General features: G+C 49.5%; 1 protein-coding gene across 6 annotated transcripts in view; it reads right to left on the reverse strand.

The window, feature by feature from the left end:
* The window catches only part of LOC134932978 (oocyte-specific histone RNA stem-loop-binding protein 2-like), a 260,183-nt gene that overhangs the window by 184,531 nt on the left and 56,114 nt on the right, over positions 1–19,538 (reverse strand). The window lies entirely within an intron of this gene.

Here is a 19,538-nt window from a genome sequence, read left to right on the forward strand (position 1 = left end):
TACAAACATACCAGCCCACACCACAAACATACCGTACAACCGGAGTAACAGTAAACCAGAGAACAGTATGAATTAACAGCAACAAGCCGAAAACAACAAATACACTACCCGTGTATAAACTAATTTAACCAGCAAGAATACACTGCAAGTAACAGTCCGCACTGGGATGGGTGCCCAGCATCCTCTACGGACTAGGAGAAAAGGATTTACCAGTAGGTACTAAAATCCTATTTTCTCTTACGTCCTAGAGGATGCTGGGGACTCCAAAAGGACCATGGGGTCTGTACCAAAGCGCCAACCCGGGCGGGAGAGTGCGGATGACTCTGCAGCACCGATTGAGCAAACATGAGGTCCTCCTCAGCTAGGGTATCAAACTTGTAAAACTTAGCAAAAGGTGTTTGAACCAGACCACATAGCTGCTCGGCAAAGCTGAAGTGCAGAGACCCCTCGGGAAGCCGCCCAAGATGAGCCCACTTTCCTGGTAGAATGGGCCTTTACTGACTTCGGCACTGGCAGCCCAGCCGAAGAGTGAGCTTGCTGAATCGTACTACAAATCCAGCGTGCAATAGTCTGTTTTGAAGCAGGATGACCAATCTTGTTGGAAGCATACAGGACAAACAGCGCCTCTGTCTTCCTGGCAACAGCCGTTCTGGCGACGTAGATTTTTAAAGCTCTCACAACATCCAGAGACTTTGGAACTGCCACAGCATCCGTAGCCACGCGTACCACAATAGGTTGGTTAATGTGAAACAAAGAAACCACCTTCGGCAGAAATTGTTGACGAGTCCTTAATTCCGCCCTATTCGAATGGAAAATCAAGTACGGACTCTTATGAGATAAGGCCGCCAACTCCGACACACGCCTGGCAGACGCCATAGCCAACAGCAAGACTACCTTCCAAGTGAGAAACTTTAACTCAACCTTACGTAAAGGTTCAATCCAGGAAGACATGAGAAACTGCAAGACCACCTCAAGATCCCATGGTGCCACAGGGGGCACAAACGGAGGATGGATATGCATTACTCCTTTCACAAAGGTCTGAACCTCTGGGAGGGCAGCCAATTCCTTTTGGAAGAAAATAGATAAAGCCGAAATCTGCACTTTGATGGAGCCTAATTTCAGGCCAGCATAGACGCCTGCCTGCAAAAAATGGAGAAACCGACCCAAGTGAAATTCTTCCGCAGGAGCCTTTTTAGTCTGACACCACGAAACATACTTTCTCCAAATACGGTGATAATGTTTCGCCGTAACCTCCTTCCTAGCCTTAAGAAGAGTGGGAATGACCTCCCCGGGAATACCCTTTCGAGCTAAGATTTGGCGCTCAACTTCCATGCCATCAAACGCAGCCGCGGTAAGTCTGGAAACACGCATGGTCCCTGCAATAATAGGTCCTCTCTCAGAGGAAGCGGCCAAGGATCTTCCACAAGTAATTCCTGAAGATCCGGATACCAGGCACTTCTTGGCCAATCTGGAACGACGAGAATCGCTTGAACTCTTGCTCGTCGAATGATTCCCAGTACCTTTGGAATGAGAGGAAGTGGAGGGAACACATACACCGACTGGAACACCCACAGAGTCACCAGGGCGTCCACTGCACTGGCTTGGGGGTCCCTTGACCTGGAACAATACCTTGGAAGCTTCTTGTTGAGGCGAGACGCCATCATGTCGATCAGTGGAATTCCCAACGCTTCGTCACTTCCGCAAATACCTCTTGGTGAAGAGCCCACTCTCCCGGATGGAGATCGTGTCTGCTGAGGAAATCTGCTTCCCAGTTGTCCACTCCCGGAAGGAAGACTGCTGACAGGGCGCTCACGTGTTGTTCTGCCCAGCGAAGGATTTTTGTGGCCCCCGCCATAGCCGCCCTGCTCCTTGTTCCGCCTTGACAGTTTAGATGCGCCACCGCTGTGATGTTGTCCGACTGTACCAGGACATGTCGACCCTGAAGGCGGCATCTTGCTTGTAGCAGGCAGTTGTAAATGGCTCTTAACTCGAGAACATTTAGGTGGAGAAAAGCTTCCTGGAGCGACCATATCCCCTGGAAATTTCTTCCTTGGGTGACTGTGCCCCAGCCTCGGAGACTTGCATCTGTTGTCAGTAGTACCCAGCCCTGGATACCGAATCGGAGCCCTCCTAGGAGGTGAGAACTTTGCCACCACAGGAGAAAATTCTGGCTCTGAGAGGTAGACTTATCTTCCGGTGCATGTGCAGGTGAGCCCCAGACCATTTGCTCAGCAAGTCCCACTGAAACACCCGGGCATGAAACCTGCCAAATGGAATGGCTTCGTACGCCGCAACCATTTTCCCCAGAACCAGAGTACAGTGATGGATCGACACACTTGTCGGCCTCAGAAGTTCCCTGACCATCGTCAGCAGTTCCAGAGCTTTTTCTTCTGAAATAAAAACTCTCCGTAACTCCGTGTCCAGAATCATTCCCAGAAAAGGCAGCAGAGTGGTCGGAATCAACTGAGACGTTGGTAAATTTAGAACCCAACCGTGTTGTCGCAGAACAGACAGACAATTCCACATTTCTTAACAATTTTTCCTTGGACCTCGCCTTTATCAGGAGATCGTCCAAGTACGGGATAATGGTAACCCCTTGCTTGCGAAGGAGAACCATCATTTCTGCCATGACCTTGGTGAAAATCCTCGGGGCCGTGGAAAGCCCAAACGGCAACGTCTGAAATTGGTAATGAGAATCCTGTATCGCAAACCTGAGGAAAGCTTGATGTGGAGGATATATTGGGACGTGTAAGTTGGCATCCTTTATGTCGACAGACGCCGTAAAATGCCCCCCTTCTAAGCTGGCAATCACAGCTCGAAGAGATTCCATCTTGAACTTGAAAACTTTTAAGTATGGATTGAGGGATTTTAGGTTCAGAATCTGTCTGACCGAACCGTCCGGTTTTGGTACAACAAAGAGGCTCGAGTAGAACCCCTCCCCCCGTTGGAACGGGGGAACGGAAACAATGACCCTCTGTTGACACAACTTTTGTATTGCTGCCAGCACCTCCTCCCTGTACGGAAGAGACACTGGTAAAGCAGAAATAAAAAACCGGTGAGGGGGTGCCTCCTGAAACTCCAGCTTGTATCCCTGAGATACAATCTCTAGGACCCAAGGATCCAGGCCTGATTGAATCTAGACCTAACTGAAGATCCGCAGACGGCCCCCCCACCGGTCCGGACTCCCCCAGGGAAGCCCCAGCGTCATGCGGTGGACTTGGTAGAGGCAGGGTAGGACTTTTGGTCCTGGGCGCCTGACATTGCAGGCGACTTCTTTCCCCTTCCTCTACCCTTTGAGGCGAGGAAGGACGAACCCTTTCCACGCCTGTATTTATTTGGACGAAAGGACTGCATCTGCTGATGTGGTGCCTTTTTCTGTTGTGTGGGAACATAGGGAAGAAAAGACGACTTACCCGCAGTCGCGGTAGAAACCAGGTCAGCCAAGCCGTCCCCAACAAGACATTACCTTTAAAGGGCAAAGCTTACATAGCTCTCTTGGAGTCGGCATCAGCATTCCATTGATGGATCCACAGTGCCCTCCTGGCCGAGATCGCCATGGCATTGGCTCTTGATCCCAAGAGACCAACATCCCTCGCCACATCCTTAAGGTAATCTGCAGCGTCCTTGATATAACCAAGAGTCAAAAGAACATTATCTTTATCAAAGGTATCCATATCAGCAGCTAAATTCTCAGCCCATTTAGCAATAGCACTACTCACCCATACCGACGCCACAGCAGGTCTGAGAAATGCACCCGTATTAGCGAAAATGGACTTCAGAGACATCTCCAGCTTGCGATCCGCCGGATCCTTGAGAGCTGCCGTGTCAGGAGACGGAAGCGCCACCTTCTTAGACAAACGAGATAGAGCTTTGTCAACATTTGGAGACCCCTCCCATTTTTCCCTGTCATCAGAGGGGAAAGGATACGCCATGTAAATCCTCTTGGGAATCTGCCACCTCTCGTCCGGCGACTCCCAAGCCTTTTCACAAAGAGTATTCATTTCATGAGAGGGGGGAAACTTCACCACAGGTTTTTTTTCCCGCTGAACAAACAAATCCTTGTTTCCTGCACCGCAGGTTCGTCAGAAATATGTAAAACATCTTTTATAGCCACAATCATGTATTGAATACTCTTAACCACTCGTGGATGTAAAGCAGCCTCAGTGAAATCGACCTCGGAATCAGAATCCGTGTCGGTACCAGTATCTACCTGGGTAAACGGCCACTTTTGCGACCCCGATGGGGTCTGCACCTGAGACAAAGCATCCTCCATGGATTTTCTCCACACCTGTCTCTGCGACTCTGATTTATCTAACCTCTTTGACAAAGAAGCCACATTTGTATTAAGTGTACTTAACAATGTGAATAACTAAGGTGTCGGCTGCACCGACAGAGCCAACTCCAGACCCGCATCTGCTTCCCCAGTAACAACCTCCGGTGAATAACATTCAGCCTCAGACATGCCGACACTGAGTATCGACACACCGACAAACACACACAATGCCTCAGCTAGGGGACAGGCCCACAAGGAAGCCCGGATAGAGGAACACGGACGGAGTATGCCAGCTCACACCCCAGTGCCCATATATCACACCAACTAATATATGTAAAAAGCGCTGCTATAAAACAATAAATATGCACCATAAAACTGTGCCCCCCCCCCACCGATTAGCTCCCAGTTACTTGTAGTGGAGCTTTTGGAGGTCCCGGGCCAGCATCTCAAGCAGCCGCGTGTATGAGGGAAAATGGCGCTGGTGAGCCGCACGACTAAGCTCCACCCCTTCCCGACGCGCTTCAGCACGCTAAATTTTTAAAAATAAGATTTTACTTACCGGTAAATCTATTTCTCGTAGTCCGTAGTGGATGCTGGGGACTCCGTAAGGACCATGGGGAATAGACAGGCTCCGCAGGAGACATGGGCACTTTAAGAAAGAATTTAGATTCTGGTGTGCTCTGGCTCCTCCCTCTATGTCCCTCCTCCAGACCTCAGTTAGAGAAACTGTGCCCGGAAGAGCTGACCGTACAAGGAAAGGATTTTGGGAATCCAGGGTAAGACTCATACCAGCCACACCAATCACACCGTATAACTTGTGATAACTTTACCCAGTTAACAGTATGAACAACAGAGCATCAGATAAACCCTGATGCAACTATAACATAACCCTTATTTAAGCAATAACTATATACAAGCATTGCAGAAGAAGTCCGCACTTGGGACGGGCGCCCAGCATCCAGTACGGACTACGAGAAATAGATTTACCGGTGAGTAAAAATAAGAATTTACTTACCGATAATTCTATTTCTCGGAGTCCGTAGTGGATGCTGGGGTTCCTGAAAGGACCATGGGGAATAGCGGCTCCGCAGGAGACAGGGCACAAAAAGTAAAGCTTTACGATCAGGTGGTGTGCACTGGCTCCTCCCCCTATGACCCTCCTCCAAGCCTCAGTTAGGTACTGTGCCCGGACGAGCGTACACAATAAGGAAGGATTTATGAATCCCGGGTAAGACTCATACCAGCCACACCAATCACACCGTACAACCTGTGATCTAAACCCAGTTAACAGTATGATAACAGCGGAGCCTCTGAAAAGATGGCTCACAACAATAATAACCCGATTTTTGTAACTATGTACAAGTAATGCAGATAATCCGCACTTGGGATGGGCGCCCAGCATCCACTACGGACTCCGAGAAATAGAATTATCGGTAAGTAAATTCTTATTTTCTCTATCGTCCTAGTGGATGCTGGGGTTCCTGAAAGAACCATGGGGATTATACCAAAGCTCCCAAACGGGCGGGAGAGTGCGGATGACTCTGCAGCACCGAATGAGAGAACTCCAGGTCCTCCTTAGCCAGGGTATCAAATTTGTAGAATTTTACAAACGTGTTCTCCCCCGACCACGTAGCCGCTCGGCAGAGTTGTAATGCCGAGACCCCTCGGGCAGCCGCCCAAGAAGAACCCACCTTCCTTGTGGAGTGGGCTTTTACCGATTTTGGCTGTGGCAGGCCTGCCACAGAATGTGCAAGCTGAATCGTACTACAAATCAAGCGAGCAATAGTCTGCTTAGACGCAGGAGCGCCCAACTTGTTGGGAGCATATAGTATAAACAGCGAGTCAGATTTCCTGACTCCAGCTGTCCTTGAAATGTATATTTTTAAAGCTCTGACAAAGTCCAACAACTTGGAGTCCTCCAAGTCGCTTGTAGCCGCAGGCACTACAATAGGTTGGTTCAGATGAAATGCTGACACCACCTTAGGGAGAAAATGCGGACGAGTCCGCAGTTCTGCCCTGTCCGAATGGAAAATCAGATATGGGCTTTTGTAAGATAAAGCTGCCAGTTCTGACACTCTCCTGGCCGAAGCCAGGGCTAGTAGCATGGTCACTTTCCATGTGAGATATTTCAAATCCACAGTTTTTAGTGGTTCAAACCAATGAGATTTGAGAAAGTCCAAAACAACATTGAGATCCCACGGTGCCACTGGAGGCACCACAGGGGGCTGTATATGCAGCACTCCCTTAACAAAAGTCTGGACTTCAGGAACTGAAGCCAATTATTTTTGGAAGAAAATAGACAGGGCCGAAATTTGAACCTTAATAGATCCCAATTTGAGACCCATAGACAATCCTGATTGCAGGAAATGTAGGAATCGACCCAGTTGAAATTCCTCCGTCGGAGCACTCCGATCCTCGCACCACGCAACATATTTTCGCCAAATGCGGTGATAATGTTGCGCGGTTACTTCCTTCCTTGCTTTAATCAAAGTAGGAATGACTTCTTCCGGCATGCCTTTTTCCTTTAGGATCCGGCGTTCAACCGCCATGCCGTCAAACGCAGCCGCGGTAAGTCTTGAAACAGACAGGGACCCTGCTGAAGCAAGTCCCTTCTCAGAGGTAGAGGCCACGGATCTTCCGTGATCATCTCTTGAAGTTCCGGGTACCAAGTCCTTCTTGGCCAATCCGGAACCACTAGTATCGTTCTTACGCCTCTTTGCCGTATAATTCTCAATACTTTTGGTATGAGAGGCAGAGGAGGAAACACATACACCGACTGGTACACCCAAGGCGTTACCAGCGCGTCCACAGCTATTGCCTGCGGATCTCTTGACCTGGCGCAATACCTGTCCAGTTTTTTGTTGAGGCGAGACGCCATCATGTCCACCATTGGTCTTTCCCAACGGGTTACCAGCATGTGGAAAACTTCTGGATGAAGTCCCCACTCTCCCGGGTGAAGGTCGTGTCTGCTGAGGAAGTCTGCTTCCCAGTTGTCCACTCCCGGGATGAACACTGCTGACAGTGCTATCACATGATTCTCTGCCCAGCGAAGAATCCTTGCAGCTTCTGCCATTGCACTCCTGCTTCTTGTGCCGCCCTGTCTGTTCACATGGGCGACTGCCGTGATGTTGTCCGACTGGATCAACACCGGTTTTCCTTGAAGCAGAGGTTCTGCCTGGCTTAGAGCATTGTAGATTGCTCTTAGTTCCAGAATGTTTATGTGAAGAGACGTTTCCAGGCTCGACCACACGCCCTGGAAGTTTCTTCCTTGTGTGACTGCTCCCCAGCCTCTCAGGCTGGCGTCCGTGGTCACCAGGATCCAATCCTGTATGCCGAATCTGCGGCCCTCCAATAGATGAGCACTCTGCAACCACCACAGAAGAGATACCCTTGTCCTTGGAGACAGGGTTATCCGCTGGTGCATCTGAAGATGCGACCCTGACCATTTGTCCAACAGATCCCTCTGGAAAATTCTTGCGTGGAATCTGCCGAATGGAATTGCTTCGTAAGAAGCCACCATTTTTCCCAGGACTCTTGTGCATTGATGTACAGACACCTTTCCTGGTTTTAGGAGGCTCCTGACAAGCTCGGATAACTCCTTGGCTTTTTCCTCCGGGAGAAAAACCTTTTTCTGAACCGTGTCCAGAATCATCCCTAGGAACAGCAGACGTGTTGTCGGAATTAGCTGGGATTTTGGAATATTCAGAATCCACCCGTGCTGTTTTAGCACTTCTTGAGACAGTGCTAATCCCATCTCTAGCTGTTCTCTGGACCTTGCCCTTATTAGGAGATCGTCCAAGTATGGGATAATTAATACGCCTTTTCTTCGAAGAAGAATCATCATCTCGGCCATTACCTTGGTAAAGACCCGAGGTGCCGTGGACAATCCGAACGGCAGCGTCTGAAACCGATAGTGACAGTTCTGTACGACGAACCTGAGGTACCCCTGGTGTGAGGGGTAAATTGGAACGTGGAGATACGCATCCTTGATGTCCAAGGATACCATAAAATCCCCTTCTTCCAGGTTCGCTATCACTGCTCTGAGTGACTCCATCTTGAACTTGAACTTCTTTATGTACAGGTTCAAGGATTTCAGATTTAGAATAGGTCTTACCGAGCCATCTGGCTTCGGTACCACAAATAGAGTGGAATAATACCCCTTTCCTTGTTGTAAAAGGGGTACCTTGACTATCACCTGCTGAGAGTACAGCTTGTGAATGGCTTCCAAGACCGTCACCCTGTCGGAGGGGGACGTTGGTAAAGCAGACTTCAGGAAACGGCGAGGTGGATCAGTCTCTAGTTCCAGCCTGTACCCCTGAGATATTATCTGCAGGATCCAGGGATCTACCTGCGAGTGAGCCCACTGCGCGCTGAAATTCTTGAGACGACCCCCCACCGCCCCCGAGTCCGCTTGAGAAGCCCCAGCGTCATGCTGAGGCTTTTGTAGAAGCGGGGGAGGGCTTCTGTTCCTGGGAAGGAGCTGCCTGTTGCTGTCTCTTCCCCCTTCCTCTGCCTCGTGGCAGATATGAATATCCCTTTGCTCTCTTGTTTTTAAAGGAACGAAAGGGCTGCGGTTGAAAAGTCGGTGTCTTTTTCTGTTGGGGAGTGACTTGAGGTAAAAAGGTGGATTTCCCGGCTGTAGCCGTGGCCACCAAATCCGATAGACCGACTCCAAATAACTCCTCCCCTTTATACGGCAAAACTTCCATATGCCGTTTTGAGTCCGCATCGCCTGACCACTGTCGCGTCCATAAACTTCTTCTGGCCGAAATGGACATAGCACTTACCCGTGATGCCAGTGTGCAGATATCCCTCTGTGCATCACGCATATAAAGAAATGCATCCTTTATTTGCTCTAAAGACAGTAAAACATTGTCCCTATCCAGGGTATCAATATTTTCAATCAGGGACTCTGACCAAGCTACCCCAGCACTGCACATCCAGGCTGTCGCTATAGCTGGTCGTAGTATAACACCTGTATGTGTGTATATACTTTTTTGGATATTTTCCATCCTCCTATCTGCTGGATCTTTAAGTGCGGCCGTCTCAGGAGAGGGTAACGCCACTTGTTTTGATAAGCGTGTGAGCGCCTTGTCCACCCTAGGAGGTGTTTCCCAGCGCGCCCTAACCTCTGGCGGGAAAGGGTATAATGCCAATAACTTCTTTGAAATTAGCATTTTTTTATCGGGGGCAACCCACGCTTCATCACACACCTCATTTAATTCATCTGATTCAGGAAAAACTATAGGTAGTTTTTTCACACCCCACATGATACCCTGTTTTGTGGTACCTGTAGTATCAGCAATATGTAACGCCTCCTTCATTGCCAAAATCATATAACGTGTGGCCCTACTAGAAAATACGGTTGATTCGTCACCGTCGCCACTGGAATCAGTGCCTGTGTCTGGGTCTGTGTCGACCGACTGAGGCAAAGGGCGTTTTACAGCCCCTGACGGTGTTTGAGGCGCCTGGACAGGCACTAATTGATTGTCCGGCCGTCTCATGTCGTCAAACGACTGCTTTAGCGTGTTGACACTATCCCGTAATTCCATAAATAAAGGCATCCATTCTGGTGTCGACCCCCTAGGAGGTGACATCCCCATATTTGGCAATTGCTCCGCCTCCACACCAATATCGTCCTCATACATGTCGACACACACGTACCGACACACAGCAGACACACAGGGAATGCTCTTAACGAAGACAGGACCCCACTAGCCCTTTGGGGAGACAGAGGGAGAGTTTGCCAGCACACACCAAAAGCGCTATATATGACAGGGATAGCCTTATAATAAGTGCTCCCTGTATAGCTGCTTTAATAATATAGTTTTGCCACAATTTTGCCCCCCCTCTCTTGTTTTACCCTGTTTCTGTAGTGCAGTGCAGGGGAGAGCCTGGGAGCCTTCCTGACCAGCGGAGCTGTGTGAGGAAAATGGCGCTGTGTGCTGAGGAGATAGGCCCCGCCCCTTTTTCGGCGGGCTCGTCTCCCGCTCTTTAGTGGATTCTGGCAGGGGTTAAATATCTCCATATAGCCCCCGGAGGCTATATGTGAGGTATTTTTAGCCAAAAAAGGTTTTCATTTGCCTCCCAGGGCGCCCCCCTCCCAGCGCCCTGCACCCTCAGTGACTGCCGTGTGAAGTGTGCTGAGAGGAAAATGGCGCACAGCTGCAGTGCTGTGCGCTACCTTAAGAAGACTGAGGAGTCTTCTGCCGCCGATTCTGGACCTCTTCTCGTTTCAGCATCTGCAAGGGGGCCGGCGGCGAGGCTCCGGTGACCATCCAGGCTGTACCTGTGATCGTCCCTCTGGAGCTAATGTCCAGTAGCCAAGAAGCCAATCCATCCTGCACGCAGGTGAGTTCACTTCTTCTCCCCTAAGTCCCTCGTTGCAGTGATCCTGTTGCCAGCAGGACTCACTGTAAAATAAAAAACCTAAGCTAAACTTTTCTAAGCAGCTCTTTAGGAGAGCCACCTAGATTGCACCCTTCTCGGCCGGGCACAAAAATCTAACTGAGGCTTGGAGGAGGGTCATAGGGGGAGGAGCCAGTGCACACCACCTGATCGTAAAGCTTTACTTTTTGTGCCCTGTCTCCTGCGGAGCCGCTATTCCCCATGGTCCTTTCAGGAACCCCAGCATCCACTAGGACGATAGAGAAATCTTATTTTCTCTAACGTCCTAGTGGATGCTGGGGACTCCGTAAGGACCATGGGGATTATACCATACCTCCCAAACGGGCGGGAGTGCGCGGATGACTCTGCAGCACCGAATGAGCAAACACAAGGTCCTCCTCAGCCAGGGTATCAAACTTGTAGAACTTTGCAAAGGTATTTGAACCTGACCAAGTAGCCGCTCGGCAAAGCTGTAATGCCGAGCCCCCTTCGGGCAGCCGCCCAAGAAGAGCCCACCTTCCTTGTGGAATGGGCCTTGACTGATTTAGGCAGCAGCAACCCAGCCGCAGAATGAGCCTGCTGAATCGTGTTACAGATCCAGCGAGCAATAGTTTGCTTTAAAGCAGGCGCCCCAAGCTTGTTGGAAGCATACAGGATAAACAAAGATTTTGTTTTCCTGACCTTAGCCTTTCTGGCTACATAAACCTTCAAAGCCCTGACCACATCCAGTGACTCGGAATCCTCCAAGTCAGTAGTAGCCACAGGCACCACAATAGGTTGGTTTATATGAAAGGATGAAACCACTTCCGGCAGAAATTGTGGGCGGGTCCGCAATTCTGCTCTATCCACATGGAAAACCAGATAAGGGCTTTTATGTGACAAAGCAGCCAATTCCGACACGCCTAGCCGAAGCCAAGGCTAATAGCATGACCACCTTCCACGTGAGATTTCAATTCCACCGTTTTGAGTGGTTCAAACCAGTGTGATTTCAGGAATCTCAACACCACGTTAAGATCCCAAGGTGCCACTGGAGGCACAAAAGGGGGCTGAATATGCAGCACTCCCTTTACAAACGTCTGAACTTCAGGCAGAGAAGCCAGTTCTTTTTGAAAGAAAATGGATAAGGCCGAAATCTGAACCTTAATGGAACCCAATTTAAGGCCCAAAGTCACTCCCGACTGTAGGAAGTGAAGGAAACGGCCCAGCTGGAATTCCTCCGTAGGGGCATTCCTGGCCTCACACCAAACCACATATTTTCGCCATATACGGTGATAATGTTGAGCCGTCACATCCTTCCTAGCCTTTATCAGCGTAGGAATAACTTCATCCGGAATTACTTTCTGCTAGGATCCGGCGTTCAACCGCCATGCCGTCAAACGCAGCCGCGGTAAGTCTTGGAACAGACAGGGCCCCTGTTGCAACAAGTCCTGTCTTAGAGGCAGAGGCCACGGGTCCTCTGTGAGCATTTCTTGCAGATCTGGATACCAAGTCCTTCTTGGCCAATCCGGAACAATGAGTATTGTTCTTCACTCCTTTTTCTTACGATTCTCAGCACCTTGGATATGAGAGGAAGAGGAGGAAATACATAAACCTACTGGAACACCCACGGTGTCACCAGTGCGTCCACAGCTATCGCCTGAGGGTCTCTTGACCTGGCGCAATATCTCTGTAGCTTTTTGTTGAGGCGGGATGCCATCATGTCCACCTGTGGCAGTTCCCACCAATCTGCGTGAAGACTTCTTGATGAAGTCAGCCACTCTCCCGGGTGGAGGTCGTGCCTGCTGAGGAAGTCTGCTTCCTAGTTGTCCACTCCCGGAATGAACACTGCTGACAGTGCGCTTACGTGATTCTCCGCCCAGCGAAGAATTCTGGTGGCTTCTACCATCGCCACCCTGCTCCTTGTGCCGCCTTCGCGGTTTATATGAGCCACTGCAGTGATGTTGTCTGACTGAATCAGAACCGGTTGGTCGCGAAGCAGGGACTCCGCTTGACGTAGGGCGTTTTATATGGCCCTTAGTTCCAGGATGTTGATGTGAAGGCAAGTCTCCTGACTTGACCACAGCCCTTGGAAATTTCTTCCCTGTGTGTGACTGCCCCCCACCCTCGGAGGCTTGCATCCGTGGTCACCAGGACCCAGTCCTGAACGCCGAATCTGCGACCTTCGAGAAGGTGAGCACTCTGCAGCCTCCACAGGAGAGACACCCTGGCCCTGGGGGATAGGGTGATTAACCGATGTATCTGAAGATGTGATCCGGACCACTTGTCCAACAGATCCCATTGAAAGGTCTTCGCATGGAACCTGCCGAAGGGAATGGCCTCGTATGATGCCACCATCTTTCCCAGGACTCGCGTGCAGTGATGCACCGACACCTGTTTTGGTTTTAATAGGTCTCTGACCAGTGTCATGAGCTCCTGAGCCTTCTCCATCGGGAGATAAACCCTCTTCTGGTCTGTGTCCAGAATCATGCCCAGGAAAGGCAGACGAGTCGTAGGAATTAACTGCGACTTTAGAATATTTAGAATCCAGCCGTGTTGTTTTAACACTTCCAGAGAGCGTGCTACGCTGATCAGCAACTGCTCCCTTGACCTCGCTTTTATGAGGAGATCGTCCAAGTATGGGATAATTGTGACCCCTTGCTTCCGCAGGAGTACCATCATTTCCGCCATTACCTTGGTAAATATTCTCGGTGCCGTGGAGAGACCAAACGGCAACGTCTGGCATTGGTAATGACAATCCTGTACCACAAATCTGAGGAACGCCTGATGAGGTGGATTAATGGGGACATGAAGGTATGCATCCTTTATGTCCAGAGACACCATAAAATCCCCCCCTTCCAGGCTTGCGATGACCGCTCTGAGCGATTCCATCTTGAACCTTTTCAGGTATATGTTCAGGGATTTTAAATTCAATATGGGTCTGACCGAACCGTCCGGTTTCGGTACCACAAACATGGTCGAATAATAACCCTTCCCTTGTTGAAGGAGGGGAACCTTGACCACCACCTGTTGAAGATACAATTTGTGAATTGCAGCTAACACTATTTCCCTCTCTAAAGGGGAAGCTGGCAGGGACGATTTGAGGTAACGGTGAGGGGGCATCTCTTCGAATTCCAGCTTGTATCCCTGAGACACAATCTCTATTGCCCAGGGATCCAACTGGGAGTGCACCTACTTGTGGCTGAAATTTCGGCAACGCGCCCCCACCGGGCCTAGCTCCGCCTGTGGAGCCCCAGCGTCATGCGGTGGATTTAGTGGAAGCCGGGGAGGACTTCTATTTCTGGGAACTAGCTGCGTTGTGCAGCTTCCTTCCTCTGCCCCTGGCAAGAAAGGACGCACCTCGGACTTTCTTGCCTTTTTGTGATTGTAAGGGCTGCATTTGGTAATACGGTGCTTTCTTAGGTTGTGAGGAAACATATGGCAAAAAATTTGACTTTCCAGCAGTAGCTGTGGAGACCAGGTCCGAGAGACCCTCACCAAACAATTCCTCACCCTTGTAAGGTAAAACCTCCATGTGCCTTTTTGAGTCGGCATCACCTGTCCATTGCAGAGTCCACAGGACCCTTCTGGCAGAAATCGACATAGCATTTATCCTAGAGCCCAGTAGGCTAATGTCTCTTTGAGCATCTCTCATATATAGGACAGCGTCTTTTATATGCCCCAGGGTCATTAATATAGTATCCTTGTCTAAGGTATCAAGTTCCTCAGATAAGGTATCCGTCCATGCTGCTACAGCACTACACACCCAGGCCGACGCAATTGCCGGCCTTAGTAAGGTACCTGAATGTTTATAAATGGACTTCAGGGTACCCTCTTGCTTTCTATCAGCAGCATCTTTCAGGGTGGCCGTATCCTGTGACGGCAGGGCTACCCTCTTTGATAAGCGTGTTAAAGCTTTGTCCACCCCAGGGGAGGATTTCCAGCGTAACCTGTCCGTTGGCGGGAAAGGATACGCCATAAGCATCAGTTTAGAAATCTGCAGTTTTTTATCTGGAGATTCCCAAGCCTTTTCACATAACTCATTTAGCTCGTGTGAAGGGGGAAAGGTCACCACCTGCCTTTTTTTCCCCATACATATGAACCCTCTCGTCAGGGACTGGGGTTTCCTCAGTGATGTGCAACACATCCTTAATTGCTATAATCATATAATGGATGGATTTAGCCAATTTAGGCTGTAACTTTGCATCATCGTAATCGACACTGGAGTCAGAATCCATGTCGGTATCAGTGTCAAGAATTTGGGATAGTGGGTGCTTCTGAGACCCTGACAGCCTCTGCGACATAGGATCAGGCACGGGTTGAGACCCTGACTGTCCTAAGGCTTCAGCTTTATCTAACCTTTTATGCAAGGAATTAACATTATCATTTAAAACCTTCCACATATCCATCCAATCAGGTGTCGGCGCCGTCGGCGGAGACACCACATTCATTTGCTCCCGCTCTGTTTCCACACAGCCTTCCTCGTCAAACATGTCGACACAAGCGTACCGACACCACACACACAGGGGATGCTCTTTTTGAAGACAGTTCCCCCACAAGGCCCTTTGGAGAGAGAGAGAGTATGCCAGCACACACCTCAGCGCTATATAACCCAGGAATCACACAGTAACTTAGTGTTAACCCAGTAGCCGCTGTAATTATGATTTTTGCGCCTAATTATGTGCCCCCCCTCTTTTTACCCTCTTCTACCGTGTATCTGCAGGGGAGAGCCTGGGGAGCTTCCTCTCAGCTGAGCTGTGAAGAAAAAATGGCGCTGGTGAGTGCTGAGGAAGAAGCCCCGCCCCTTCAGCGGCAGGCTTCTGTCCCGCGTTTATGTACAATATTATGGCGGGGGCTCATACATATATACAGTGCCCAATTGTATATATGTCAACTTTTGCCAAGAGGTCCTAATTGCTGCCCAGGGCGCACTCCCCTGCGCCCTGCACCCTTACAGTGACCGGAGTATGTGGGTGTAGTGTGGGAGCAATGGCGCACAGCTGCAGTGCCGTGCGCTACCTCAGTGAAGACTGGAGTCTTCTGCCGCTGATTTCGAAGTCTTCTTGCTTCTTTCACCCGGCTTCTGTCTTCCGGCTCTGCGAGGGGGACGGCGGCGCGGCTCCGGGATCCGACGACGAGGGTGAGATCCTGTGTACGATCCCTCTGGAGCTAATGGTGTCCAGCAGCCTAAGAAGCAGGACCTATCTGCAGAGAGTAGGGCTGCTACTCTCCCCTCAGTCCCACGATGCAGGGAGTCTGTTGCCAGCAGAGCTCCCTGAAAATAAAAAAAAAAAACCTAACAAAATACTTTCTTACAGCAAGCTCAGGAGAGCTCACTGAACAGCACCCAAGCTCGTCCGGGCACAGATTCAAACTGAGGTCTGGAGGAGGGACATAGAGGGAGGAGCCAGAGCACACCAGAATCTAAATTCTTTCTTAAAGTGTCCATGTCTCCTGCGGAGCCCGTCTATTCCCCATGGTCCTTACGGAGTCCCCAGCATCCACTAGGACGTTAGAGAAATGAAAATGCCGAGGCACCGAAAAGCCTTCTGCCGGTATCCCTGACCTCAGTAAATGATGCCCAGGGCGCCCCCCCACAGCGCCCTGCACCCTGTGAGTGCCGTGGGAGCATGGAGCACAGCGCTACCGCTGCGCTGTACCTAGTTACTGAAGTCTTCTGCAGTCACTGAAGTTTTCTGCCTTCTGCATACTCACCCAGCTTCTTTCTTCTGGCTTCTGTGAGGGGGGTGACGGCGTGGCTCCGGGAACAAGCAGCTAGGCGCACCAAGTGATCGAACCCTCTGGAGCTAATGGTGTCCAGTAGCCGAGAAGCAGAGCCCTTAAACTAAGAAGAAGTAGGTCCTGCTTCTCTCCCCTCAGTCCCACGATGCAGGGAGCCTGTAGCCAGCAGGTTTCCCTGAAAATAAAAAAACCTAACAAAATTACTTTCAAGAGAAACTCAGGAGAGCTCCCCTAGTGAGTGTCCAGTCAGTCCTGGGCACAAAGTCTAACTGAGGTCTGGAGGAGGGGCATAGACGGAGGAGCCAGTTCACACCCAGTTAAAGTCTTTTCAGTGTGCCCAAGCTCCTGCGGATCCAGTCTATACCCCATGGTCCTTTTGGAGTCCCCGGCATCCTCTAGGACGTAAGAGAAAGTAAAGTTTCCTTCCACATACAAATTCAAACCTAAAGTTCCAGCTTTTCGTCCCTTTCGGTCAAGGAAAAGCTAAAGGGAAAAGTGATTGCAAACAGCCCCAATACAACAAGTCTGTTAAGACTAAAAAGCATTGGGCTACCAGAGGACCGGTTGGTAAAACATAAAATATGCCATCATTCTGATGGTGTGGGCCTCCACCTGGAGGATTCCAGGGTGGGGGCCAGACTTCTTAAGTTTGCTCAGATCTAGCAGCAGTCTACAAAAGATGCCTGGGTGCAGGAAGCGGTATCTCTCGGTTATTCATTTGCCTTCAAAAACCACCCTCCTCAAAAGGTTTTTTTTTCCCCCGTACCAGCTCGTCTCGGGTAGAGACAAAGGCCAGGGCTTTGCAAGAGGCAGTTCAGAAATTGCTTCAGGTCAGGAGTAATCATTCCAGTTCCTCCTGCACAACGAGGACAGGGGGTTTTACTCAAACTTGTTTCTAGTTCAGAAGCCAAATGGGTCATTCTGGCCCATTCGCAATCTCAAAGTGCTGAACAAATACATTTGGGTACTTCAGTTTCATATGGAGACTTTACGTTCCCCTGGCTCCATGGCAAAAATGGATTATATAGTATCCCTGGAAATCCAGGATGCTTACCTACATGTTCCTATAGTACTGTCCCATCAGTGCTATCTCAGGTTCTCTATCCTCCAACAGCATTTTCAGTTACAGGCCCTACCTTTTGGGTTAGCCACAGCAGGGGAAGAATTTTTTCATACCTCGACGATCTCTTAATCCTGGCACAGTCTCAGGAATTGCTTCTGTGTCATCTTCAACAGACAACGTGTTTGCAGAAGCACAGGTGGCTCATAAATTGGGCAAAATGGTCTCTGGTTCCATCATAGCGGATGACTCACTCGAGGGCTGTACTGGATTCAAGCCAATTATTAAAAAAAATAAAAATAAATTACAAATATTCTACCTTTGAACAAGATGGCCAAAGTTCAGTCAAGGATTCAGGAGCTACTACACGGTGAAAGGGTATCCATTCATGCAGCAATGCGTGTGATTGGATTGATGGTGTCAACATTCGACATGGTGGAATATAATCAGTTCCACTGAAGGCCTCTGATCCTTGCCAAACGGAATGGGTTTCATCAGATGATAACACGCAGACTATGGTCATTATGGTGGAAGTAAGGAGGTAGTTAGCCTGGTGGCTACAGACATCCCATCTGGACAAAGGGAGACCCTTTTGGATATCAGATTGGGAAATTCTGACAACAGATGCCAATCTCCAGGGCTGGGGAGCAGCGTCAGGAAGTTTTTGTTTCCAGGGGCAATGGAAGGTTGCCTGCCAATAAATATACTGGAACTTTGGGCCATATACATGGCACGGATTCAGGCAAAGGAATTTCTTTGGGGAAAACCAGTTCAGATCCACTCGAACAGTGCGAAGGCAGTAGTGTACCTCAACCATCAGGGAGGAACTCGCAGCCAAAAAGCTATGAAGGAGGTAAGTCACACACTAAAATGGGCAGAACTTCATCATCCAGCCTTGTCCGCAGTATTTGCTCTGGGAGTCCTAAACTGGGAAGCAGATTTTCTCAGTCGACACGCCATTCAGGCAAGCAAATGGGCTCTACACTCGGAGGTCTTCCAGACTCTAGTCGACAAGTGGGGGTTGCCAGAGATAGTTCTCATGGCGTCCCATCAGAACAATAAAGTTCTTGCATACGGGTCAAGAACAAAGTATCCCAGAGCGATCTTTGTGGATGCCCTGTCTGTGACTTTCATCTGGCCTGTGCGTTTGCTCCAATCACCCAATTACCCAGGGCGGTGAGAAAGATAAAGCAAGGAAAGGGTGTCGTGATACGAATAGCTCCGGCTTGGCCCAGAAGACATTGGTACACAGATCTGCAGAGAATGTCGATGGATGCTCCATTCCTGCTCCTTCAACGTCCAGATCTACTGACGCATGGTCCTTGTTATCACAGACATCTGGATCGACTGTCTTTGACGGCGTGGCTCTTAAGACCTCTATCCTGAAGTCAAGAGGATTCTCACAACAGGTAATTCAAACTATGCTCAGAGCAAGGAAACCTTCCTCAGCTCACATTCATCACCGAATATGGCAAACCTATATTCACTGGTGCAGAGAAAGGAAAATGGACCCTAAATCTTTCAGAGTTTCCAGGGTCTTAGCATTCCTTCAGGCAGGAATGGATAAAGGTTTGAAGGTGGCTTCAAGTTTCAGCATGGACAGTATGGTTCCAAAAGAAAAATTGGCAACTTACAGGATGTGCATACTTTTTTCCAGGGAATGCTGCACATTCAACCTCCTTTTGTTCCTCCTATAGTGCCTTGGGACTTAAGTCTAGTCCTGAAAGCCCTTCAAGTTGCCCCATTTGAACCACTTGAGAAAATGGATCTTAAATGGTTGACAGCTAAAGTGCTCTTTCTACTGGCCATGGCGTCAGCTAGAAGAGTATCAGATTTAGGGGCATTGTTATGTCGTCCACCATTTCTGATCTTTTAGCCAGATAGAGCGGGTCTCAGAACTAAATCGGGGGTATCTTCCCAAGGTGGCATCTAAATTTCACCTTAACGAAGAAATTGTAGTCTCGGCTTTCCAGGAACCGGGCCTGTCTGCGGGAGATGCATCGCTGGATGTGGTCTGTGCAGTAAGGATCTACATGGATCGTACCAGTGCCATCAGAAAGACAAATTCTCTCTTCATTCTCTACGGATTTCACAAGAGAG

This window comes from Pseudophryne corroboree, chromosome 6, assembly GCF_028390025.1.
Source record: "Pseudophryne corroboree isolate aPseCor3 chromosome 6, aPseCor3.hap2, whole genome shotgun sequence".
Taxonomy (NCBI): Eukaryota; Metazoa; Chordata; class Amphibia; order Anura; family Myobatrachidae; genus Pseudophryne; species Pseudophryne corroboree.